The sequence below is a fragment of the Pseudophryne corroboree genome, chromosome 11 (assembly GCF_028390025.1).
Source record: "Pseudophryne corroboree isolate aPseCor3 chromosome 11, aPseCor3.hap2, whole genome shotgun sequence".
Lineage (NCBI taxonomy): Eukaryota > Metazoa > Chordata > Amphibia > Anura > Myobatrachidae > Pseudophryne > Pseudophryne corroboree.
In genome coordinates, this window is record NC_086454.1 from 202527542 (window position 1) to 202555215 (window position 27674).

General features: G+C 45.3%; 1 protein-coding gene across 1 annotated transcript in view; it reads right to left on the reverse strand.

The window, feature by feature from the left end:
- LOC134968711 (chymotrypsin B-like) overlaps nucleotides 1–27674 on the reverse strand; it is a 145318-nt gene that overhangs the window by 29442 nt on the left and 88202 nt on the right. The window lies entirely within an intron of this gene.

The following is a 27674-nucleotide window of genomic DNA, read 5'->3' on the forward strand; positions in this document are numbered from 1 at the left end:
TGGGTTCACAGAATAGCAAAAGAACCTCAGCAGGCTAAACGACTGACTCCAGTCTTACTGCTAGGTCTGGATTGGCAGAGTGTAGTACCAAATGCCCAGGCCTATTTGCAGTAAGCAACAACAAAATACAAAGCTACACAGTACTGGCTAACTTTCAGGAACTGACTAACCAACAAAGATTCAGCAGCATCTGCTTAACCTGAGAAGAGGCCTTATAAAGCAGGTGCTGTCCACGCCCCCCTCAGACCTCACAGACAGTGAGCACAAAAACCAGCACCGGATCCCATGCCTGTAACCACTGCACAGCAAAAGACCCGAACCGGAGTATCAGCTGCGCTCAGGTTACTCCGCTAGCACTTGTCTCCCGGTTGCCATGACGACGTGGCAGCACAGGGCAGGAGACCCTAACAGTTATACACATGTAAAATAAACACAGAACATTTTGTTATTATTGCAGGCCACCATAACTCAAACCACCCAAATGATATTGTGGGGCCCACAGGCAACTAAGTTGCGTGGACCCCATTAAAAAACTTGATGCCATCTTCCCCCTCACATCACATCACCTGTCTGGCCTGGACATTTTGGTGTTATTGAGCAGCAGCCTGAGCAGGGGACAGGAGAGCAGGTGTGGTATCCTGAAAAGCAGTGTGTGACCCTTTAAGACCTGACACACAGGTCCGCAGCAGCACAAGGGGAGAGTGCATCACAGCAGGAATTAAAGCTGGGACCCTGGTCCAAGCACATGGTCGGGATGCGGATTGGACAGGAAAAGCTGGGAGACGAAAGACTTCTGGGAAAAAGGAGGGAGGAGTCAATGGTGTGCAGAGACAGGGAAAGTGTAGGAATGCTTGTTACACAGGAAGCAGAGCGGGAGCTGGAAATCCAAGTGACAGCCATAAGACTTTGAGCGATGAGAGCAGTGCTGCAAAGTGCAAGCAGCAGAGTGCTGCCAGAGAAACAAGTGCCTGGTGAGAGGGTGTTGTGACACCGCAGCAGAAGACCGGACACTGCCAGGTCTGAAGAAAGGCTTGGATGCAGCAGCCATATTGGGACTGTGAGAAGCCATTAAGGACTAGCCTAACAAGTGAAAACCTCAGTTTAAGAGGGTCTGAGTGTGGGGTTCAGTATGATATGCCGATGGACCAAATGCCGGTGGTTACAATACCGACATCAGCATCCTACCCATCAGAATCCCGAAATGCCCCCAGTAAGTACCATACCCTTGACTGTCCCCACCCTAACCCTAACACTCCCTTGAGATGCTTAAACCCAACCCTCCCCAGTGGTGCCTAACCCTAACCCTCCCTGGTGGTGCTTAACCCTAACCCTCCCTTCCCCGCTGCCTAAACCTAACCCTCCTCATTTGGCACCTAACCCTAACCTCCCCTTCTAAGTGCCTAACCCTTAAATACCCTCTCCCTGGTACCTAACCCTAACCTTCCTGTCCCTGCACCCTAATCCCCCTTTTAATGCATAAACCTAACCCCACCCCACCCCGCCTGACTAGAGGGAAGCGCATCATGCTTGAAGTGTGATCAGGATTGTAGCCATCAGTATTTTTATGCTGACATTTAAGCCCCGTCGGAATTTATGGTGTCTTTCAGGATCCTGGCGTTGGTATTTCGACCGCCAGGATCCCATCCGGCAGTATATTAACTGCATTCCTGAGTGAGTACATGAGTGATTACATAAAAAAAGCCCAGGGCAAACTTAATACCAATTTAAAGAGCACAGACAGCATAGTGCCACATTCCCTAAGTTAAACACTGCAACACCATGACTCTATTGGTGACAGTGATGTGCTTAAGGTGGGTGCCATGAATTATCTCCTATCACAGTTTAAGGATGAAGTGGCTGCAGAATTTAGGGCCACCATGAAAGAGTGCCAGAGGTCTATTGATAAGATTGGTGGACGGACTGATCATTTAGAAATAAAAATGGGAAAGGTTGTAAATGCGCATAATGACCTGATCTCCTCTCATGAGGTGCTACAAGCTGAAGTCATTGCAGTCAGAGACGTAACAATATAAAACTTTGTGGTGTTCCGGAGTCTGTTTCTAATAGTTCCTTAAACGATTATGCTATAGACCTCTTTAAAAAAAACCTCCCTACACTTACACCCATGGACTTTCTGATTGATCGGATCCACAGGTTCTCCAAGGTCAGAAGTGCTCTGGATGAAGCTCCTCGAGATGTCCTTATGAGGCTACACTACATTCATGTGAAAGAGGCAGTATTAAAAGCTGCTCGACCTTCAGAGGATTTTTCAGAAATTCTTGGCTCACTTCAAATATTTGGAGACTTATCTCAAGCAACTATAGCAAAAAGGCGTTCCTTATTCCCCATCACTTCATTGTTGCGCAAGGAGAACATTCCTTATAGATGGGGATTTCCTACAAAGCTACTAATTTCCTGTGAAGGTTTTATAATAGTAATAACAAACGTCAAGTAGGGTAAAAAGATCTTCTCAAAATGGAACTTTGCAGGTTCTTCTTCAAATTCTTCTCCCGATCTAGGTCTTCAGCGGGACTGGACTACGGCGGGAGAAAAAGCATAAGTATTTTTGTCTTATCATACCTGCAATGTATATTCATTCGAGTTATGTTTGATCTCAGCTTATAGTAGCATCCAAGGCGCTAATGCAAAGTTAAAAGTCCTTACATGTTACATGTTAATGCTTTTGTCTGTTTGTTTTCTGATATTCCGTAGACATTTTCTATATTGAATGGTTGCTTGCTCCTGTCTCTCCATATGCTTTCAGCAATTATCTCTCGTCTAAGGAATATTTTCCCAGTAAATTTTGGACTTAGTTGTTGCCAATTTCGAAGGACAGGGGCAAAGCAATAAAGAATGTTGCTTTTCTATTCAAGGTGATGGTGGTTTGGTCTCTACCCCCATAAATTAGTTTATGCCATGGTTAGGCATCCAAACATGCCCCCGAGAGGGGTCGATTCTATTCTTTTCTTTATTTTCACTATTTTTCTCTCTTTCTCTTTCCTTAATTCTTTACTTGTTTTTGCCTGGAACCTGTTCCACATGCTTTCTGCATACAAATCATTTGTGATCATTCCATACTTTTCTTTTCTCATTATAGTATGATTAATATTGTATCTATAAATACAAAGGGACTTAACTCCCCAAACAAAAGGAGATTAGCACTGAATTATTTCCATGAATTTAAAGCACAAATTATTGCAGTCCAGGAGACACACTTTATTAAATCTGGCCCACTGCAGTTTAGTAATGGCAAATTTCCACATTGCTATATGGCTAATGGTCCAGCAAAGAAAGGTGGTGTTGCGATCTTAATTTCTCAGCAGTGTGCGTTTAATCTCATATCACAATACAGTGATCCTAAGGGGAGATTCTTGATCTTGTCTGGAATGCTTGAGAACAAGGAGGTGACACTAGTGTACTGTTATGCCCCTAATACTAAGCAATTAGCATATTGCAGGAAATTATGTGCCAAGGTGCAACAGCAGCTATTCCATTCAATATACCTCAAGAAGTGGTTTCTAGATTAAAAAAAGTCTATGCCTGGGAGAGCCGTTCATTAAAATATTTACAAAAACAAAAAAAAGAGAGAAAGAGCGATCTGTTTTGGTGCACTTATGAATAAAATATAACGTTTATTGGTTAATTTAAAAGTGGATGGTATATCACATTATACAAAACAACATTTATGCGAAATATTGATAAAAAAACATAATTTTGAAAAGATATGAGACAATGTGAGACTTGAAGAGAAGAGTGAGTGAAGATATAGATTCTAAAACAGCCTTAGCGTCTTTATTATGTCTACTTTTTTGTGTGTACAAGTGTACATAGTAACAGCTATTCGATATTATTATACAGGTTGAGTATCCCATATCCAAATATTCCGAAATACGGAATATTCCGAAATACAGACTTTTTTGAGTGAGAGTGAGATAGTGAAACCTTTGCTTTTTGATGGCTCAATGTACTCAAACTTTGTTTAATACACAAAGTTATTCAAAATATTGTATTAAATTACCTTTAGGCTATGGGTATAAGGTGTATATGAAACATAAATGAATTGTGTGAATGTAGGCACACTTTGTTTAATGCACAAAGTTATAAAAAATATTGGCTAAAATTACCTTCAGGCTGTGTGTATAAGGTGTATATGTAACATAAATGCATTCTGTGCTTAGTCTTAGGTCCCATCGCCATGATATCTAATTATGGTATGCAATTATTCCAAAATACGGAAAAATCCGATATCCAAAATACTTCTGGTCCCAAGCATTTTGGATAAGGGATACTCAACCTGTAGTATATGTTACTCTTTGTACACAGATTCGCAACAAATGTTGCTATTGAGGCTCAGCTATAATTCTTGGCAGTTAGCCTATGTGGCATATTATAAGTACTTGGCCCAGTGTACAACATCACTGCTGGGAATCCCTGCTGAGAATCCCTGAAGGAGATAATGCACTGAGGTTCTTTAGAAACTCATAACCTCTCATGGGGCAGGGATAGTATCACAATAATGCAGATACACCTTCAGATATTACTCACACAATAAATCTTTTGTTTACTGATTCCAAATCAGTGTGTATTAACAATATCATATAGGACCACTGATTAAATTGAGCAATAAGCACTAATTCTGTCCTATAATATTTATTGATCCTCCTTCTATCGTGGTGTGTTACAGCAAGGCTAAAGGCTCCCCGTGTGTTATGATATATTTAAGAGTGCTGGTAAAAGTTTGAAACAACTATGGGAGTATCTTATATTGATAACCCCTTGTCCACACTCATATATACTTGTGGGTGCTAATCAGTTATGTTACACTGTGATTGTATTATTTATTGAAGATCACCTTCATTGGATACATTAGTTATTAATTATCCGTCATACTCAGTGTTCCATTGTATTCGGGGATACACTGTACCGCATGGCCTTATAATCGTAGTGTCATCAGCATATAGTAGCACGTTATGGAGTGTGTTTGAAAAGCAACTATTATGCACTCTATAGATCACCTAATGTTTGTGATGTACACTAAGGTTGATCTAATATACGGCCATATACCACAAAAAATGTCTTAAACAGCCAGTATGTATAGTAATAGCTTTAGCGGCCGCTGCCCCTTACTTGGTGTGTACCTGTGTCGTCTAATGATCTGTGTGCTTATATTGTATGGATCTCAAATTTGGAAGGCTCCGTATCTGTACACGTGACATATGTATATATATATATATATATATATATATATATATATATACACACAAAGAGACGTAATAATTGTGTCTCATATATCATACTAGTTATATGATTTTCAATGATGCTAGCTGCATCTGATCTCAAATGCAGTCATATCATTGAATATCAGGTATACACAAAGAGGGGAGTGTAAGATAAATATAAATCGCTGGCCTAAGCTATGTTACCAGTCATCACTTGATATATGATACACTATACCGTATAGTATTGGAGGAATGGTACTCTGGTACACAAGTGCTTATGATATATTATTCCCCATATTAGGTATCCTCCGTGTTGGATAATGTCATCCACAATATGTGGTATAGGATGGTCTAATCACATTCACTGGAGCGGTACAGTAGTGGTATATAAACCAGTTGTTTTCTTCACACGGGTATTAAGCAATAGCCTGTTATAATCACCGCTATACAACTTACTCTAGCATCATAATCCCAACAGTGATTGCTTATTTCCAGCAATGTTACTGTGCCATAAAACAAGGGCCCTCATTCCGAGTCGTTCGCTCGGTATTTTTCATCGCATCGCAATGAAAATCCGCTTAGTACGCATGCGCAATATTCGCACTGCGACTGCGCCAAGTAATTTAACAATGAAGATAGTATTTTTACTCACGGCTTTTTCATCGCTCCGGCGATCGTAATGTGATTGACAGGAAATGGGTGTTACTGGGCGGAAACACTGCGTTTTATGGGCGTGTGGATGAAAACGCTACCGTTTCCGGAAAAAACGCAGGAGTGGCTGGAGAAACGGGGGAGTGTCTGAGCGAACGCTGGGTGTGTTTGTGACGTCAAACCAGGAACGACAAGCACTGAACTGATCGCACAGGCAGAGTAAGGTTGAAGTTACTCAGAAACTGCAAAGTAGTTTGTAATCGCAATATTGCGAATACATCGGTCGCAATTTTAAGAAGCTAAGATACACTCCCAGTAGGCGTAGGCTTAGCGTGTGTAACTCTGCTAAATTCGCCTTGCGACCGATCAACTCGGAATGAGGGCCCATATGTTATATATACTGTGCCCTGCTTCTCATTGACAAATTCTGCTGAGCATTTTGAACATCAAGGTTACAAATAACACATATTTTTCATACGTCCTAGAGGATGATGGGGTCCACTTCAGTACCATGGGGTATAGACGGTTCCGCAGGAGCCATGGGCACTTAAGACTTTTCAAGGGTGTGAACTGGCTCCTCCCTCTATGCCCCTCCTCCAGACCTCAGTTTAGAAAATGTGCCCAGGCAGACTGGATGCACTCCAGGGGAGCTCTACTGAGTTTCTCTGAAAAGACTTGTTAGGTTTTTTATTTTCAGGGAGAACTGCTAACAGTCTCCCTGCTTCGTGGGACTTAGGGTGCAGAAGTAGGAACCAACTTCCTGAATAGTTTCATGGCTCTGCTTCTGGCTGACAGGACACCATTAGCTCCTGAAGGGAACTGAACGCTAGCTGTGGCTATGTGCTCACTCCCACAGCCCGCCGTCACCCCCCTTACAGAGCCAGAAGTCAGAAGACAGGTGAGTGTAAGAAGAATTCTTCAGACATTGTGACGGCTAAAAGGTACCGCGCAGCGGGTGGGAATGCTGCGCGCCATGCTACCCACACATACACAGGCACTGCAGGGTGCTGGGGGGGGGGGGGGGAGGGACACCCTGGGCAGCATGAAACCTAGTAAAACTGGCAAATAAAGGGGCATAAGATGCTGAGGCACAGTCCTACCCCCGCCAGTATAAAAAATTAAATCAGAAATGCTGAGGAGAAACGCATCATTATGGGGGCGGGGCTTCCTCCTCAGTCAGCCAGCACACTGCTCAGCGCCATTTTCTCTCCTTCCAGGCTGCAGAGAAGAACGCTGGTCCTCCTCCTCTGCTGAATCAAGTATCAGGGTGCAAAACAGGGGGAGCACAGTGAAATTTGGTGCTATATATTGTGTGATTACCATTATAAAAGCGCTGCATGTCAGTGGGCATTTTGTATTTCACAGACAATTTATTACTGGCGCTGGGTTGTGAACTGGCAAATCCTATCTGTGTCCTTCTGACAGACTTTACTGTGGGTCTGTCCCCTTTAAGCCCCGGAGTGTCTGTGGTGTGTTTGTGCACGTGTGTGACATGTCTGAGGCAGGGAGCTCTTCCCCTGAGGGAGCCATTTTAGGGACACAGAGTTGTAATGTGGTGGCGCTGCCGGCACACCACGAGCCTGAATGGGTGAAAGAATTACGTGATAGCGTGAATCATATCAGTAAGAGATTAGATAAGTCTGAGTCTCATGCAGAGAGCTTTAGAAAATCAGTGGAAAATGTGATTTTTCATAGTTCTGCCTTTTCATCCGCAGGCGACCCCTCTGGGTCACATAAGAGACTATTTGCACAAATAGTACATACTGATACCGACACGGACTCTGATTCCTATGTCGACGATAGTGATTCCAGGGGGATAGATCCTAAATTGGCAAAAAACATTCAATATATGATTGTTGCTATAAAGGAAGTTTTGGAAGTTACGGAAGCCCCTCCTGTACCTCAGGAGAAGGCCTATTTTTATAAAGAAAGAAAAATTAATGTAACTTTCCCTCCTTCTCATGAGCTTAATATTCTATTTGAGGTAGTTTGGGTAAACCCTGAAAAGAAATTTCAGATTCCCAAAAGGATTCAGGTTGCTTATCCTTTCCTGGCAGGGGACAGGAAAAGATGGGAGTCACCCCCCGTATCAGACAGTGCCCTGTCAAGGTTAACTAAAGAGGTGATTCTCCCTGCACCTGGGATGGCTTCACTGAAGGAGCCGGCAGACCGCAAGTTGGAGGCTACGTTAAAATCTATTTATGTGGCCAATGGTACGTTGCTTAGGCCCACCATCGCTTGCGCGTGGTTGAGTAGGGCTATCGAAAAATGGCCAGATAACTTGTCATCAGAAATTGACTTGATAGATAAAGACGAGATACTCCTAACGTTAGGTCATATCAAAGACGCTGCTGCATACATGCTAGAAGCCATGAAAGATATTGGACTCTTTGGTTCAAAAGCCGCTACCATGGCAGTATCAGCTCGGAGGGCGTTGTGGATTCGCCAGTGGAATGCTGATGCAGATTCCAAAAGAAATATGGAGGCTCTCCCGTATAAAGGTGAGGCCTTGTTTGGAGATGGGCTGGATGTGTTAGTCTCTGCGGCTACCGCAGGTAAGTCAACATTCTTGCCTTATGCTCCTGCACCGGCAAAAAAGACACAGCACTCTCACATGCAGTCCTTTCGGCCCAACAAATATAAAAAGGCCAAAAGTTCCCCCTTCTTTGCAGGTAGAGGAAGGGGAAGAAGAAAGAAATCCGCAGTGTCTCCAGGATTGCAGGAGCAGAAATCAACCCCTGCTTCTGCCAAATCTGCAGCATGACGCTGGGGCTCCCTTGCGGGAGTCCGCTCGGGTGGGAGCACAGCTGAAACTTTTCAGTCAGATCTGGCTTCAATCTGGCCTGGACCCATGGGTCTTTCACACAGTGTCCCATGGATACAAACTGGAGTTTCAAGACGTCCCCCATGCCGATTTTTCAAATCGACCTTGCTAGCTTCTCTTCCAGACAGAGAAGTCGTAACAGCTGCAATTCAAAAATTGTGTCAGGATCAAGTCATTGTCCTGGTACCCTTGTCACAGCAAGGAGAAGGTTTTTATTCAAAACTTTTCATAGTTCCGAAGACGGACGGCTCGGTCAGACCAATTTAAAACTGAAAAATCTGAATCTCTACCTCAAAAGGTTCAAGTTCAAGATGGAATCTCTGAGGGTAGTGATTTCCAGTCTGGAGGAAGGGGAATTCATGGTGTCATTAGACATAAAAGATGCTTACTTGCATGTTCCCATTTATCCTCCTCACCAAGCTTATCTGAGATTCGCAGTACAGGATTGCCATTACCAGTTACAGACGTTGCCGTTCGGGCTCTCCACGGCACCGAGGGTATTCACCAAGGTGATGGCAGAGATGATGGTCCTTCTTCGACAACAAGGAGTCAATATAATGCCGTACCTGGACGATTTCCTGATAAAAGCGAGATCCAGGGAACGGTTGGTGCAGAACATTGCTCTCTCCCTGTCAGTACTCCAACAACACGGTTGGATCATGAATTTTCCGAAGTCACAATTGGAACCGACGACAAGATTGTCCTTTCTGGGGATGATAATGGATACAGAAGTACAGAGAGTATTTCTTCCAGTAGAAAAGGCTTTGGAAATCCAGAGAATGGTCAAACAAATTTTGAAACCAACAAGAGTGTCAATACATCAATGCATTTGGTTATTGGGGAAAATGGTGGCGGCCTACGAGGCCATACAGTTTGGCCGATTTCATGCCAGAGTATTCCAGTGGGACCTGTTGGACAAGTGGTCCGGATCCCACCTACACATGCACCGGAAGATAATCCTGTCCTCCAAAGCCAGGATTTCGCTCCTGTGATGGCTACACAGTTCTCACCTACTAGAGGGACACAGGTTCGGGATTAAGGACTGGGTCCTAGTAACCACGGATGCAAGTCTCCGAGGCTGGAGAGCAGTCACACAGGGGGAAAGCTTCCAAGGAAAATGGTCAAGTCAGGAAACCTGCCTTCACATAAACATTCTGGAATTGAGAGCCATTTACAACGGCCTTCTACAAGCGGTACATCTTCTTCAAGAACAACCCGTGCAGATCCAGTCGGACAATGTAACAGCAGTCGCGTACATAAACCGTCAAGGCGGAATTAAAAGCAGAGCGGCAATGGCAGAGGTTACAAAGATCCTCCTCTGGGCAGAAAGGCATGCAAGAGCTCTGTCAGCAATTTTCATTCCGGGAGTGGACAACTGGGAAGCAGACTTCCTAAGCAGACACGATCTCCATCCAAGAGAATGGGACCTCCACCAAGAAGTCTTCACAGAGGTGACAAGTCTTTGGGGAGTTCCTCAAGTAGACATGATGGCATCTCGTCTCAACAAGAAGCTTCAGAGATATTGTTCCAGGCCGAGAGACCCTCAAGCAATAGCAGTGGTTGCACTGGTGACCAGGTGGGTGTTTCGGTTGGTATATATGTCTTCCCTCCACTTCCACTGATACCGAAAGTTCTAAAAATCATAAGAAGAACAAGGGTTCAAGCAATCCTCATTGCCCCAGGCTGGCCAAGGAGGGCTGGTATCCAGATCTTCAGGAGTTGCTTATAGAAGATCCTCGGCCTCTTCCTCCTCACGAGGACCTGCTGCAGCAGGGGCCGTGTGTGTATCAAGACTTACCGCAGCTACGTTTGACGGCATGGCTGTTGAGCGCTGGATCCTAGCCCGAAAGGGTATGAAGTCATCCTCACTCTTATTCAGGCCAGGAAAGGCGTAACGTCTAAACATTACCACTGTATTTGGAGAAAATATGTGTCTTGGTGTGAATCCAAGAAGGCTCCTATGGAGGAGTTTCAGTTGGGACATTTTCTGCATTTTCTGCAGGCTGGTGTGGATGCAGGCCTAAGATTGGGTTCAATCAAGGTCCAGATTTCGGCCTTGTCAGTTTTCTTTCAAAAACAATTGGTCGCCCTTCCAGAAGTTCAGACGTTTGCGAAAGGGGTGCTGCACATCCAGCCTCCATTTGTGCCTCCGGTGGCACCATAGGACCTTAATGTGGTGTTTCAGTTCCTTCAATCAGATTGGTTTGAACCTCTACAGTAGATAGAATTGAAGTTTCTCACTTGGAAAGTGGTGATGCTTTTGGCCTTGGCATCCACAAGGTGGGTGTCTGAGTTGGGGGCATTGTCTCACAAGAGCCCTTACCTGATCTTCCATGAAGATACGGCAGAGTTGAGAACTCGCCAACAATTTCTTCCAAAGGTGGTTTCGTCTTTCCATATGAACCAACCTATTGTGGTGCCAGTGGCTACTGACACTTTCACTGATTCAAAGTCTCTTGATGTGGTCAGAGCTTTGAAAATTTATGTCGCAAGAACAGCACGGATAAGGAAAACAGAGGCTCTGTTTGTCCTGTATGCTCCCAACAAGATTGGGTGTCCTGCTTCTAAGCAGACTATTGCGTGCTGGAATAGAGGGATGATTCAGCACGCTCATTCCATGGCAGGATTGCCGATACCTAAGTCGGTAAATTCCCATTCTACTAGAAAGGTGGGCTCATCCTGGATGGCTGTCACTGACCTAGGTTGGGGGTGTTGTGAACTCGGGGGTTCTCCCGATGGTAGGGGAGAGGAACCACAGTTGGGTCAGAACAGGGATGGCTTGATATAGGTCTTCCTCATACAGGACTCTGACAGTAAAGCTTGGTGAAAATATTAAAAAACTTTATTGCAGGAAGGGAGCAACACAATGTCACATAGCAGAGAAGGAACGTATGGGGTGAATGTCCAGGCCTATAGGAGAACTTGTAAGCAATGTTAAAGATTCCGGGAAAAGAAGTACTTGTGAGTGTTGGTACAAGATAATAGTGGCTGAAGAACTTGTGAGTGATGTTTTTAGAAATACTGATGATTTGAAACACTTGTGAGCGGTGGTTAAAGACACTGATGATTTGTATGACTTGAGAGCAGTGACTAAAGATACTGATGATTTATGGAACTTGAGAGCGGTGGTTAAAGACACTGATGATTTGTATGACTTGAGAGCGGTGATTAAAGACACTGTCGAACTTGAGAATGGTGGTTAAGACACTGATGATTTGTATGACTTGAGAGCGGTGGTTAAAGACACTGGTATCTTGCAAAACTTGGGAGCGGTGTTTAAAGACACTGATGACTTGTAGAACTTGAGAGCGATGTTTAAAGACACTGATGACTTGTTGAACTTGAGAGAGGCATTTAGCCTGCAGCCCACGCTGACTCCAAGAAGCACTGGTGACTGGATTGCAGAGGAACACACCAGCCGCTGTATACGCTGGAACTGTGCAGCAACTGGCACCTGGAAGTGCCGGAAACACTGGGGTACGACTGCAGAGAGATTCGCCAGGAACAAGAGCCCTGGCATCCACTTCAGGGGAAAAGACGATACTCAGGCGCCGAGGCTCTGCTCGGCGTCTGCCTTTGAATCTCCCGCCTCCGCTGGATTGGCGGAACAGTCTGATGACGTCACCTGCTCCCCGCCCACGTGATGCCGGGTGTCATGGCGACGCCCCTGCCCTGGGGAACCGCCGGGAGCCGCGCCAGCCAGACACCGGAGCCCGTGGACCACCGAAGGCAGAGGCCGCAACACAGACCAGCAGGCACGCAGGGGTAAGCGCGGTGTACGCTGCCTATGGCGTGTGACAGTACCCCCTCCTCCAGGAGTGGCCCCCGGACACTTTCCAGGTTTTGTTGGATGTCTGGAATGGAAAATCTGCACCAGTCGGGGAGCCATAGCTTCAGTAGCCTTGACCCAGCTCTCTCCTCGGGGCCAAAACCTTTCCACTCCACCAAATACTGTAGATTCTTGTGAAGATAACGAGAGTCAAGAATAGCTTTGATTTCAAAGTCCGTTCCAGCTTCAGACTCTGCAGAGGTTGGCCTCGGGGACTTTGAATGGAATCGGTTTAAAATAAGGGGGCGAAGGAGAGAGACATGAAAGGAGTTCGGTATCCGGAGGTGGGAAGACAATCCCAATTTGCAGACAACCGGGTTCAGGACTTGTAACACGGGGAAAGGACCAATAAACTTTGGGGCGAACTTCATAGTGGGCACCCTTAACCGGAGGTTGCGGATGGAAAGCCATACCCTGTCACCAACTTTGTATTGGGGAGCTGCTCGTCGCTTCCTAACCGCAAAGAACTTATAGCGGCCGGAGACTCTCTTGAGATTAGCATGAACTCGACTCCAAATTTGTCTGAAGTGCCGAAGAGTAGAGGCTGCAGCAGAAACATCCTCCGGAGGACAAATGGGTAATTCAGGAACTTGAGGATGGAACCCATAATTAATGAAAAATGGGGACTCACCAGTCGAAGAGTGGTACAGATGATTATGGGCAAAGTCGGCCCATGGCAACAGTTCCACCCAATCATCTTGCGAGGGAGAAAGATAAACACGGAGAAAAGTCTCTAAATCTTGATTGACGCGTTCAGTTTGCCCATTGGTTTGTGGATGGTAAGCGGATGAAAACTTGAGTTTTATTTGTAAGGCCGTACAGAGAGCTCTCCAGAATCTTGCAGTGAATTGTCCCCCCCGGTTAGAGACGATTTCCTGAGGTAAGCCGTGCAGGCGGAAATGTTCTCGGATAAATAACAAAGCCAACTTGGGAGCTGATGGTAACCCGGTCAAAGGTACAAAATGTGCCATCTTAGAGAAACGGTCGATAATTACCCAGACAGTATTGTGACCCTTGGAGAGGGGCAATTCGGTGACAAAGTCCATAGAGATATGGGTCCAAGGCCTCTGAGGAATGGACAGTGGATGCAACAACCCCCGCAGGAGGCAAACGAAGAATTTTGTGCTGAGCACACTGAGGACATGAGTTGACATAATCTTGAATATCCTTTTTCATAGTGTCCCACCAGTAAGACCTTCGTAGAAACTCCCACATCTTTTGAACTCCAGGATGACCGGAAAACTTGGAAATATGAGCCCACTGCAACAACATTGGTCGAAATTTAGCTGGCACAGACATTCTCCCAGGAGGAGGACCCAGAGCGGTGGGAGCCGCTGACATAGAAACTGGACTGAGAATCAAAGCCTTCTCAACGGAATTCTCCTCATCCGAAGCTGTTAAGGAATGGGATAAAGCATCAGCCTCGGTGTTAAAAGTCCCAGCCCGGTACTTAATAACAAACGAAAACCGGGTAAAGAAGAGCGCCCATCTAGCTTGACGGGGATTCAAGCACTGGGCCATCTTGAGGTACAGCAAATTCTTATGATCAGTGAAAATTGTAATTAGGTGTTTAGCACCTTCCAAAGATATCTCCATTCCTCCAAGGCAGATTTTATTGCCAAAAGCTCTTTGTCTCCAATGGTGTAATTCTGTTCCGCAGGAGAGACCGCTTTCAAGGAAAGAGGCTGAGTCCAGTCCCGGATGGCAGTGAGTTTCTCTGGATCCATACGAAGCTCCGTGCCCGAAATGATGTAACCAAGAAATGGAATAGAAGGAACCTTAAAAGTACATTTGGAAATCTTGCCATAAAGATGATTCTCTCGCAATCGAAGAAGTACCTCCTTGACCTGTATTCTGTGCTCTGTGAGATTTTTAGAAAATATCAGAATGTCATCCAAATATACCACTACACTTAGGTATAGCATATCCCGAAAGACTTCGTTACTGAATCCCTGGAAGACGGCAGGGGCGTTGCTGAGGCCAAACGGCATTACCAGATACTCGTAATGCCCGTCCCTGGTATTGAAGGCCGTCTTCCATTCGTCCCCCTGTCGGATACGTATCAAATTATAAGCTCCCCTTAAATCAAGCTTGGTGAAAACTCGGGCTCCACGAACTCTATCAAAAAGCTCCGTAATGAGCGGCAAAGGATACTTATTCTTAATGGTGACATCATTTAGACCACAATAGTCAATACATGGTCTCAGCCCTCCGTCCTTTTTCTTCACAAAAAAGAAACCCGCCCCCGCCGGGGAGGTAGAGGGGCGGATGAATCCTCTCTGCAGATTAGACTTGATATAGTCCGACACAGCTTGGGTCTCGGGCAATGATAAGGGATAAGTGCGACCCCGAGGTGGCATTTTTCCCGGAATGAGCTCATTGAGGCAGTCCCAGGGGTTTATGCGGTGGTAGCTGATCAGCCGCTTGCTCCGAGAACACGTCAGAAAACTCCCGATAGGCCTCCGGAATGAGCCCTTCATCTGACTTGGAAGATACACGGAGCGGATAGACAGGGGTGAGACAATTCGAATGACAAAAAGAACTCCAAGATATTATTTGTGTCGAACTCCAGTCGACGTGAGTGTTGTGAAGTTTAAGACAAGGTAGGCCAAGAACCAGATCGTGGGGCATCTCCCGAATCACTAGGAACTCCAGGTGTTCTTGATGCAGAGCTCCCACTTGCAGTTTGATTGGTACTGTACAACTTGAAATCAGACCGTTAGAAATTTGGGTACCATTGATAGCAGTCAACGTAATAGGTCGTTCGACCGACCGTAGCTGAAAACCCAGATCCTGGGCACAGGAAAGGGAAATAAAATTCCCTGCAGCCCCTGAGTCCAGCAGAGCCTTAACGGGTTTGGCTATTGACTCGGAGACCAGAGACACAGAGAGTAAACAGTCCACTGGCGGAGAAGGTTTAGAAGAAGCCCCTAGCTCGACTCCTCCGGAACAAGCTAGGACTGCCCGTTTCCCGGACGAGACTTGCAAAACTTGAGAAAGTGATACGCGGCTCCACAGTAGAGGCAGAGTCTACCCTCACGACGATGCTGACGTTCTTCTGGGGACAGCCGAGATCGATTAATCTGCATAGGTTCATCAGGACTTGGAATAACTGTTTGCTTAGACGGAAGAGATTGGACCCTTGATCGATCTGACCGACTACGTTCCCCACCTCATTCCTGCATGCGAAGATCCACCTTTATACAGAGCGAGATCAACTGTTCTAAAGAATCCGGCAAATCTCTAGTGACCAACTCGTCCTTTAGACAATCGGAGAGCCCGTTCCAAAGGGCATCATTATTCCAGCGCAGTTCTGAGGCTATGGTCTGAAAATTAATTACATACTGTCCCACTGAACGAGAGCCTTGTCGAACACGAAGCAAGTCTGCAGAGGCTGCGGTCGTCCTGCCGGGCTCAACAAAGATCCTCCGGAATGACGTAATGAAATTGGTGTAACTAGAAACCAATGGATCAGATCGCTCCCATAACGGAGATGCCCAATCCAACGCTGAACCCTCGAGCAAAGAAATAATGTATGCCACCTTGGACCGATCAGTAGGGAAGTTATGTGAAAGAAGTTCAAAATGTACCTCGCACTGATTGAGAAAACCACGGCAATTCTTTGGATTCCCATTACAGCGAGAAGGAGTAGGGAGCTGAAGGCGTGACCTGGTTCCAGAGGAGGATGGAACATTACTAGAGACAACCACTGGAGCGGGTACTGGAGCTGGGGCCAGTACTACTGAAGCCAGAGAAATCTGAATTTGATCCAGCTGGCCAGATAATTCCTGGAGATATTGCATCACCTGGCCCTGTGCTGCTTCCTGACTTTGTACTCGAGAAATCAAGTCCTGGATGGTACTTGCCTCTGGGCTCCGATCCCCCGGGTCCATGAGGCCTGGGTATACTGTCACTGACCTAGGTTGGGGGTGTTGTGAACTCGGGGGTTCTCCCGATGGTAGGGGAGAGGAACCACAGTTGGGTCTGAACAGGGATGGCTTGATATAGGTCTTCCTCATACAGGACTCTGACAGTAAAGCTTGGTGAAAATATTAAAGAACTTTATTGCAGGAAGGGAGCAACACAATGTCACATAGCAGAGAAGGAACGTATGGGGGGAATGTCCAGGCCTATAGGAGAACTTGTAAGCAATGTTAAAGATTCCGGGAAAAGAAGTACTTGTGAGTGTTGGTATAAGATAATAGTGGCTGAAGAACTTGTGAGTGATGTTTTTAGAAATACTGATGATTTGAAGAACTGGTGAACGGTGGTTAAAGACTCTGATGATTTGAAACACTTGTGAGCGGTGGTTAAAGACACTGATGATTTGTATGACTTGAGAGCAGTGACTAAAGATACTGATGATTTATGGAACTTGAGAGCGGTAGTTGAAGACACTGATGATTTGTATGACTTGAGAGCGGTGATTAAAGACACCGTAAAACTTGAGAACGGTGGTTAAGACACTGATGATTTGTATGACTTGAGAGCGGTGGTTAAAGACACTGGTAACTTGCAAAACTTGGGAGCGGTGGTTAAAGACACTGATGACTTGTAGAATTTGAGAACGGTGTTTAAAGACACTGATGACTTGTAGAACTTGAGAGCGGTGTTTAAAGACACTGATGACTTGTAGAACTTGAGAGCGGTGTTTAAAGACACTGATGACTTGTAGAACTTGAGAGCGGCGTTTAGCACGCAGCCCACGCTGACTCCAAGAAGCACTGGTGACTGGATTGCAGAGGAACACACCAGCCGCTGTATACGCTGGAACTGTGCAGCAACTGGCACCTGGAAGTGCCGGAGACACTGGGGTACGACTGCAGAGAGATTCGCCGGGAACAAGAGCCCTGGCATCCACTTCAGGGGAAAAGACGATACTCAGGCGCCGAGGCTCTGCCTGGTGTCTGCCTTTGAATCTCCCGCCTCCGCTGGATTGGCGGAACAGTCTGATGACGTCACCTGCTCCCCGCCCACATGATGCCGGGTGTCATGGCGGCGCCCCTGCCCCGGGGAACCGCCGGGAGCCGCGCCAGCCAGACGCCGGAGCTCGTGGACCACCGAAGGCGGAGGCCGCAACACAGACCAGCAGGCACGCAGGGTTAAGCGCGGTAAACGCCGCCTATGGTGCGTGGCAACGGCTGCATTACAACTTTGCCGAGCAGCTACTTGGTCAGGGTCAAACACATTTGCAGAGTTCTACAAGTTTGACACCTTGGCCAATGAGGACCTCAAGTTTGGTCAATCGGTGCTGCAGGGTCATCCATACTCTCCCGCCCGTACTGGAGCTTTGGTATAACCCCATGGTACTGAAGTGGACCCCAGCATCCTCTAAGACGTATGAGAGAATAGGATTTTAATACCTACCGGTAAATCCTTTTCTCCAAGTCTGTAGAGGATGCTGGGCACCCGACCCAGTGCGTACTTTACCTGCAGTAGTTGTGTTACAATTATTTTCAGCATGTTGCTGCAAATGGTTCATGCCTGTTGGCGTGTGTTATGTTTAATGCCATGTTGTGCATCATGGTTGAGGTGTGAGCTGGTATGAATCTCACCGTTAAATTAAAAGTAAATCCTTTCCTCGAAATGTCCATTTCCCTGGGCACAGTTCCTATACTGAGGTCTGGAGGAGGGGCATAGAGGGAGGAGCCAGTTCACACCCTTGAAAAGTCTTAAAGTGCCCATGGCTCCTGCGGAACCATCTATACCCCATGGTACTGAAGTGGACCCCAGCATCCTCTACGGACTAGGAGAAAAGGATTTACCAGTAGGTATTAAAATCCTATTATTTCGGAGTAGACATGTAGGACGCTAGGCTCAGGTCCTACGTACGTTTCGCATACTAGTTTTTTCGAGGTAACCGGAGGCATCCACCGACAATCCTATTTAGGGTACCCGCTGCCAATCAGAATGTATCGCAGGTCATTCAAAATTGATTGAGCGCCAAAGTCCGTTGCAGTCCATTGCTCTGCTCGGTTTTAGAATCTATATCTTCACTCACTCTTCTCTTCAAGTCTCACATTGTCTCATATCTTTTCAGAATTATATATGTTTTTTATCAATATTTCGCATAAATGTTGTTTTGTATAGTGTGATATACCATCCACTTTCAAATGAACCAATAAACGTTATATTTTATTCATAAGTGCACCAAAACAGATCGCTCTTTCTCTCTTTTTTTGTTTTTGTATGACATTTGATCTGTGGTTGCACCCCCACTGTTGAATTTATCAAATGTGTGCTAATAAGTATTAGGGGCTTTTAATACCACCTCTTTAGGTAAGATATATTTTCTATTTCCTGTGCAACAGATTTCCTTTCCCCACATTTCCCCACCTTTGCATTAAAATATTTAGGAATTATACTGGCGAGCAAGGATAAATTAATTAAGTGTAATTATGACCCTTTATTAAAAGTCTTTGAGCTCCTGGCTGGGGAGTGGATTACGCAGGAAGTCTCTTTACTCTGCAGAATCACTTCAGCAAAAATGGTTCTCTTGCCGAAACTAGTGTATCTGTTCCGTGCCATTCCAAGACCTCTCCCAAAACATTTGTATAATAAATTTAATCAAACTTTGTCTAGATATGTCTGGAGGGTCTCCAAGCCGAAAATCGCTAAAAATATTTTAATTTTATCTAAACAGGTAGGAGGTGTTGCTTTTCCAGATATAGAAAAATACCACACTGCTGAGTCAAGCTAGGGACTGGTTTGATATTAAGAACCCCAAACCGTGGGTTATTCTGGAAAGTTTTAGCTCAAGCCCGGTTGCTCTTCCTGACTTATTTTGGATGCCGCCCTCCACTGCGCGTAAATGGACAGGGACCTGTAGGCCAGTCAAGTCTACATTAGATATATGGCATAAACTGGTGTCATCATTGGATGAGTCTGATTTTGCCATCTCCCTTTCTAACATTAAAATCTTTAATGTCATTAATTCCCAATATAAACGTAGACAATTGGATATGGAAAGGGTTATACACCCTGGGGAATCTTTTTCGAGAAGATAATTTAATGTCCTTTTCTAAGTTACAGGAGCTGTTTGGGGTTCAGAAACAAGACTTTTTTTAATGTGTTTGCAAACAAGAAGTTGGCTCCAATCTTTTTTCACCTGTAAAACGCCAAAAAACCTTCTTTCCCAGTTTATATTAAAAGCCATCTAGATGTTTCCTAACATAAGTGGGGAATTTCTCGGTGGTACCCATTCCAGTTGTCAAATAGTAAAAAAGGTAATATAAAAGTCTAGTCTTTATGGGAAAGGGATTTAAATAAATCCTTCACTGATGAAGAATGGGACTATATATTCCAATCCTGCTTCAAAATACCCAGATGTGTTAATCACTCTGAAATGTTCTTTAAATTAATAGAGATGGCCTGAAAAGCAACAAAGTATCTGGTCTTCAAAGTCCAAGTTATGTTGGAGACAGTGTGTCTTTACTGGAGATATCTTTCATGTTTTCTGGACTTGCCCATATATACAACCACTCTGGGGGGGAAGTTTTCCAAATGATAAATATGGTATTGGAGATTAATATTCCAACGGACCCTGCCATAGCTTTATTCTACTTATATTTAAGCCAACTTTCTATAGGTGATAAATATTTATTGGGGCACATCTTGATAGCTACCAAAGCAAGAAAAAAAAGGCATTTTGTTTCCCCCAGCACCCTGAATGATAACGGTAACCAGATTTAAATCCCACCCAATATTAAAATTCAGAGATCTCGGTTACATAGTATGAATGAGCCCCAAAGCCGCATCAACCCATCTCTGTATATTTGGGGTTCCTAGCGCTATATCTAGGTGCAGGGTGTGGCACCCCAAAGTACCAGCATAAGCCAGAAAGCCCAGAGCAGAATACCAGTGAAAAAACTATAGTGTTAATAAATTAGTGTAAGGAAGCCGAAGCTATAAAGGTGATACAAAAATAAGATGTAATTAAAATGGAGAAATAGTGTTAAAGAAATTAGTTAGTGAAAAGTGTTAATAAAACAAAACACAAAAAAAAACCCCCACTGGTTTCTCTGTCTCTCTCTCATTATCATATGCAGCTCATACTTATAGTAATCTGTCATTGATGACCCAATGTATACGTATTCCTCCAGCTTCATTCTTTCACTCTGCCCACCACGTTCCACAGTTCCTATCACACCATCACAGGCTTCTATTCTCCAATCCCTTGGCATTTTAAAAAGAAAACACAGGCGCATTCGTGGGAAGTGAGCAGGCCGGAAATTTATTTCCCCCGGTAACTACCTAAGTCCTTTGCACACCTGCTCACCCCCAGCTTCAAAGAACAATCAAATAGAAGTGATGCCCAAAAGAGGGCCCTGTGTTTGGAAGAACAGAACTGTCAACTCTCGCTTTGTGACCCCCATACCCAGAGCTCCTGCACTTAACATAAAGAAAACTGAAGGCGCTCTGGTATGCCCAATCAGGTCAGTCCTTTGTAATGCCAGATCTATAAGAAACAAGACTGCAACAATTGCTGACCTTATTGAATCTGCAGATCTAGCCTGTATTACAGAGACCTGGCTAGATGAAAATGCAGCACCTATATTGGAGGCTGCGATCCCAACAAACTACTCTGTCAGCCACAACCCAAGACTAGACCGCGGGGGTGGTGGGGTGGCTATCTGCTTCAAAAAATAACTTAAACTTAGGGTCCACCCTATTGAAATGACTTGCTAATTTGAGTGCATTGCTGCCTGGAGTTCGACAGGACTAGGTTTCAGAATACTTCTCATTTACCGGACCCCTGGAGTTGGAAAGATATTTCTACAAGAAATTGCAGACACTGTTGCTGGCCTGGTTCTGGAACATCAAAGATGGCTCATCCTCTGGGATTTCAATGCATGGGTGGATGATGAGCTCTCACGCCTTGGCCAAGACCTCCTGTGCACAATGAATGGTCTCGGCTTCACACAGGTCATTCCTTCTGCCACACATAAAAGTGGTCACACTCTTGATCTTGTCTTTTAAATTGGATTAGAAGTCACTGACCTAAAAATAAACCCAGTCATCTGGTCAGACCACCACTCCCTTTGGTTCTCAGTTGCAACCCCTCAAATAAGATCTCTGCCCGTGGAATTGACCAGGTATCGTCCAAGGAGGGGTATAACTCCCCAGGCTCTTGCAGCAAATCTGGATCTCTCTGCTATACTGGGTGCCTGTGAAGATCCCTGTTCCCTAGTCCGTTATTATAATAGGGATGTCATGGCTGCAATTGATATTATCGCCCCTGTGCGTATAAGACCTCGTAAACCACAACGTCGAGCTCCCTGGTTCGACAACAGTGTTAGTGAGCTCAAGAAAAGGGGGAGTAGACTGGAAAGACGATGGAGGAAGACTAACCTAGTGGATGACAAAATAAAACTAATAAAGCATAACATCAATAGACAATCACCCGTAAGAAATCACAGTTCCTGTCAAATGAGATCACGGCAGCAAACAATAGGCCTGCTCAACTTTTCCGCACAGTGGAGATGCTTTGCAAGCCAGCATGCCTGCAGACTGATGGAACCCTCTCCCAGGCAAGATGCAATGAGTTTGCAAACTTCTTTGCAGATAAAATATCCACCATCCGGGCTGGAATCTCCACAGAGCATCAAAGGAGTGCCAAACTACAAAGCCTACCAATATAAGTCACCTGCCTTCATGGACAAGCTTTGACCCAGTGGATGTAAAGGACACTGCTGAAATTGCTCGGATTTTGTGTCCCACCACCTGTGATCTGGACCCGGCCTCAACCAAGCTTCTAATAGGTTGTATGGATATAATTGGTCATGTCTTTGTAAAAATAGTTAAATGCTCTTTGCAGACAGGCATTTTTCCTGGACCCCTAAAGAAAGCAATTGTTAGACCACTTCTTAAAAAAAACGAATTTAGATCTTGCCTGCAGACCAACTACAGACCGGTATCAAACCTTCCTTTCCTAGGAAAGGTTATTGAGAAAGTGGTTGCAAATCAACTGGAAACCCGCCTGACAACCCATAATATATATCCATTCCAATCGGGATTCAGGAGAAGACATAGCACTGAAACAGCCCTGGTGTGTGTGTTAAATGATCTTCTGATGGCAAGAGACAGAGGTGACTGTTCAATAATCCCTCTGGATCTCTCTGCAGCATTTGATACTGTGGACCATGCGCTTCTGATTGAGCGACTGATACATTCCCGTGGTCTGGATGGCACAGTCCTAAGGTGGTTCAAATAATTTCTCACAGGCAGGTCACAGAGATTATCGTCTGGAGTATACTCATCACCATCAGTGCCATTGCCATGTCGTGTCCTACAAGGTTCTATACTATCCCCCATGTTTTTTGCAGTATACATGCTCCCGTTGGGTGAAATACTCAGGCACCATGGCCTGGTCTACCACTGCTATGCAGATGATACACAACTGTACTTGTCCTTTGCTTCGGGCACTGATAACCCAATAGCAACCCTAAATGGCTGTCCAGCTGAGCTCCAGGAGTGGATGAGCGCCAGTTGGCTGCGACTGAACCCGGATAAAACAGAGGTCCTTATGATAAGACCGCAACATCAAAGGATAAGACTGCAGCATAGCCAACCAACTGGACTTACACTCGGGATTCAGAATTACAGACCACTGATCATGTGCAGAATCTTGGCGTTGTCCTGGATGGCGGCTTGACACTTAAACATCAGATATCAGCCACAATCAAATCCTCAGTCTTTCACCTGAGGAACATAGCCAGAATCAAGCACTTAATTCCCTCAGATGATCCGCCAAAAGTCATACATGCATTTGTATAATCTCGATTAGACTACTGTAATGCCCTCTACCTTGGTCTCCCAGCAAAAGAATTGCACCTCTTACAGCTGGTGCAAAACACAGCTGCCAGGCTGTTAACCAACCAGCCCCATTCTAGCCACATAACACCCATCCTCTACTCCCTTCACTGGCTGCCTGTAAGATGGCGAATCATCTTCAAGATTGGCTTACTGAGTTTCAAAGCACTACATGACCAGGGCCCAAGGTACCTGAAGCAGCTTCTGACCCCATACTGCCCCACTCGTTTACTGCGATCTGTAGATGAAGGACTTTTAGCAGTACCTAGAATCTCCCATAATTCATCTGCGACTCTGCGACTCCGACTCTATGGAACTCACTTCCCCGCACAGTGCGAGAGGCCCCAACTGTAGAATCCTTCAAAAGTAGACTCAAGACTTTCCTGTTTACTCAAGCATTTCCAGAATGTCCCTTTTAGTATCTTCATGCTTCTGTATTTTATGAAAATGTGCTTCATTATTTTCTGTACTATATTATGCTATGCGCCTTGAGTCCTATTGGAGAAAGAGCGCTATATAAATAAAATTATTATTATTATTAAAATGTAAAGGTATGCCACACTAAAGCCATCCAGCTCAGCCAGTCCAGAGGCACCACACCCCACACCTCCATTACCCCAATCTGGGTCTATGATTAACCAGCAAGGAGCCACATGATAATGGCTCCTTACATAAATATATCTAAGCTAAGAGCTACCTACCTTGGAGCAACCCCATAATGCTCCATATGGCATGTCAGGGCCTGCACTCCTCCTAATGCAGGAACCTCTCTGCCTCTCACAACAGACATATATAGTAACAGATGCTACTATATATAGCTACCAAAGCAGCTAGTGCACAGCTATGGAAATCTGAGAAACTCCCTTCTCTAGCAGCCATTCAAAATAAGATCCACAAACATTTTATGTATGAAACAGCTTAAGCCAAATACTCTTCCTTTCCAACTTCTATCCATATGAACTGGTTTGGTTGGACTTCTTATAGAGAAAGAGTAGGCCTGTCATAAATTTACAGTACTCCAATTGATCTCTCTGTGCTTCATTCTCCATAATCTTTTTTTACTTTAATCTGTGTGTTAGTAATTGTGCAATTACCGACATCGCAGTGCGCCGGCTCATGCCAGACAGCCTACGGCTGTCTCAGCCCTGCGATCACCCCATTAACAAACTGTGGCACAGCAGACTTCTACAAGATCGCCAACATTTATTGCAGGTGAAGACTGACATACCTTGACTAGGGAAAGCTAGAAAGGTAGTGCTGATGATTGCTAATTTTATTTTTTATCACTCTCCTTATGTTCATATTATATACTGTGATTCAAATGACCTCATGCCTATATTTGTGATTATAATTAATATGTTCAACTGTGTTTCCACAGTGTGTGATTACAATTAATTTTTTTTTTGCATTTTGAATGCTTCTTTGTGGCGTGAATTGTAGCCAATTGTCTTCTCTTTGTTCATCTTTTACGCCCAAATTCTTCTTTTTTGTGATTATCCAAATTTAATGCCAATTAATCATCTTCAATCCAGAGTTCATTGCAGGTCAATAAAAGACTTATGTTTAGAATTGCCAATGCACTCCTGTTCGTATCAATCTATCCTACCTCTCTGAACATGGTTCTACAGGACAAGGTACGGGGAGCAACATTTCAGGGAAAAGGTCTGTCACATAGCCACCCAAAACCTGTGATACCTCTCTCAACCACTTAGACATACCGACCAACCTCAGGGTGTTTCACAGGGAGCTGGGGCAACACCCTGAGCAACATCTCTGCAGCCTTTCCCTCATGGCAATGGCCATGGGCGTCTCTGGGACAGTGTCTCGCAGGATTTAACATAACTATCCCGCAAGACTGTATAGTGAAGAGCTCCATGGTGGCTGCTGTTAATGAACATCTGAGGTATCAGGGATGTGGGGGAATGGAGACACAGCTAAATGCTGTGATCCAGGGAGAAGAGCTGTAGCCAATTCTGGGTAGGACAGTGTGTGGGGATCTCTAATCTCTGGGGGGGAGGGCTGGGACCACCGCCCCTGTTGCCCCTCCTATAATCCGGCACTGGTCCTATGCAGTATAAGGTAACATATGTATATTGTACTGTATAAGTGCACAGTCTGGAACCTGATCCCTTGAGGAGGAAGTGGATTCCCAGGCAATAGGCCCACTAGGGGTTTCCCCTATACTCCTGTGGGGTAGTCTATCCCTGACTGCATCTAAGTACACAGTTGCACTGACAAATGCAGCCATGTTCAGTTGGAGAATCTATGCCTGTATATGGCTTGTGCAATCTCTGATGTGCGATCAATGAACTGTGATGGATTATCGCTGCAGCCAGCCGGTGGGCATTTCAGTAGAAAACCACTGGCCATGCATTAGCATAAAGATGCAGTTGCGGCTGCAGCAAAAGAAAATACACAGTTGCGGCTGCAACCGCATCCAATTCAATTGGAAAGACCGTTGATGCGCCGTGTTCCCTGAGACCTGCACATGTGCAATAGACTCTGGCACAATGCCAGAGCCTACCTTCCAGCAGAGAGGACAGAGCCTGCACGGAGTCTGCACATGGGTCCCTCCTGTCTGTGGGCCTATTTCAGGACCACTCCTTTGATCCTCTCTGCAGTTTCCCGATGGTTGGGAAGCAGCGCATGTGCAGCACCTGTTCTGCGCATGTGCAGAACTGGACCTGCAATCACATTGCAGGAATATGAACACCTCTGCCTGACTGACAGGCAAAGCAGTTGAGATGCAGATATGGGGGTGGTCAGTGTAGGGTGAAGATGGGAGAGTATTGCTCTCATTTTCCGGGAGTGCTCAGGCCAAGGACTGCAGTCCAGATGCAGATTCCTCTGCCTCAAAAGCCGCACTGCGACAGCAAGCCTATGCTTACTCAGCCTGTCATTGCAGATAAACATCGCGGGCAATGGTCGCGATGTTCATCCCATATGTGATGACATCGTAAATGCAGGAAGACGGTGGTATGCCCCTCCTCCTGCATTTGCATGGCAAAGGATTGTAAAAATGCAGCTGACCAGAACCGATTTTCCCTGCACCGCCCCCCTAATGGTCCATTGCCGCCCCTGCCCACTATGCAAACACCTTGACCTCAAGGCATTCACTGCTAATGCAATGCAATCGCATTGAATGGGCTATGCATGTGCAGGATGGACCTGAGCATGCGCACTGGTGCCGCCGACAGGGAAATTGCGGTCGCATCACATAGCTGACCTGATTAACCCCCTTGATGTGCTAACATTACAAATATTCCCATGGCATTCGGAAAGGCCCATTGCTTTCATCCCAAATAATTGAACTACTCTCCAAGAGCAAGGATAAGGCAATATCAAATTACAAAACTCCCTACAAATTGCTGTCTTCAGCTCAGCTGTACAGATTCCTAAATCTCTGTCTTTTCATGCAGATCGGTTTTACTGTCCTATAACTATCAGTACTTGAAATGTGGTTATTAGGAAAGGCCCTAATAATAAGAATTTACTCACCGGTAATTCTATTTCTCATAGTCCGTAGTGGATGCTGGGGACTCCGTAAGGACCATGGGGATTAGCGGCTCCGCAGGAGACTGGGCACAACTACAAAGAAAGCTTTTAGACTACTGGTGTGCACTGGCTCCTCCCACTAAGACCCTCCTCCAGACCTCAGTTAGGATACTGTGCCCGGAAGAGCTGACACAATTAGGAAGGATTTTGAATCCCGGGTAAGACTCATACCAGCCACACCAATCACACCGTATAACTCGTGATACAATACCCAGTTAACAGCATGATAACAACTGAGCCTCTCAACCGATAGCTCAACAATAACCCTTTAGTTAAGCAATAACTATATACAAGTATTGCAGACAATCCGCACTTGGGATGGGCGCCCAGCATCCACTACGGACTATGAGAAATAGAATTACCGGTGAGTAAATTCTTATTTTCTCTAACGTCCTAAGTGGATGCTGGGGACTCTGTAAGGACCATGGGGATTATACCAAAGCTCCCAAACGGGCGGGAGAGTGCGGATGACTCTGCAGCACCGAATGAGAGAACTCCAGGTCCTCCTCAGCCAGGGTATCAAATTTGTAGAATTTAGCAAACGTGTTTGCCCCTGACCAAGTAGCAGCTCGGCAAAGTTGAAGAGCCGAGACCCCTCGGGCAGCCGCCCAAGAAGAGCCCACTTTCCTCGTGGAATGGGCTTTTACTGATTTAGGATGCGGCAGTCCAGCCGCAGAATGTGCAAGCTGAATCGTACTACAGATCCAGCGAGCAATAGTCTGCTTAGAAGCAGGTGCACCCAACTTGTTGGGCGCATACAGGATAAAGAGCGAGTCAGTCTTTC